Here is a 567-nt window from a genome sequence, read left to right as displayed (position 1 = left end):
AAATAAAATTATGTATAGGTAAATATATAAAATGTGCCTAATCAGTTCAGCTATCCTCTTAAAACATTAGAGAATTCAAGGGCACATGACTCCTAAACTGTCTGAGTTATGGCCCATGGAGCATTTCACTGGCAGACAAAGGAAGGCTCTTTCAAAACAGTTGAGTGTCTGCTCATAAAAATATTGCAGGAGCGATGCTAACAAAAGGCCTTTTGATAGCCCACTACCTTTTATTCCCTCCTCTAGCAGTTTCCACGGGTCTGTACTCTTTCACAGGGACTCCTGGCTATCTCCACCTAGACCCATCCCCTTCCTGAACCAGAACCCTGGGATCTTCTGTGACTTGTTTTTAGCCTACACACAGATACCAAGTGGGGAAGAGCACACCGAGCTAGGATGACTGCCCCGGCAGGTGACCCCCAGGTGAATCTGCTAATGCAGGCATTATCTATGTTGCCCTTAAACCACTTTACTGAAACACTACTTTTTTTTGTTTGTTTAGATGGAGTTTTGCTCTTGTTTCCCAGGCTGGAGTTCTGTAGTGTGATCTCAGCTCACTGCAACCTC

This window comes from Mandrillus leucophaeus, unplaced genomic scaffold (genome assembly GCF_000951045.1).
Source record: "Mandrillus leucophaeus isolate KB7577 unplaced genomic scaffold, Mleu.le_1.0 Scaffold113, whole genome shotgun sequence".
Classification (NCBI taxonomy): Eukaryota; Metazoa; Chordata; class Mammalia; order Primates; family Cercopithecidae; genus Mandrillus; species Mandrillus leucophaeus.
The sequence above is the reverse complement of the archived record's forward strand: the minus strand, read 5'-3'. Positions refer to the sequence as shown.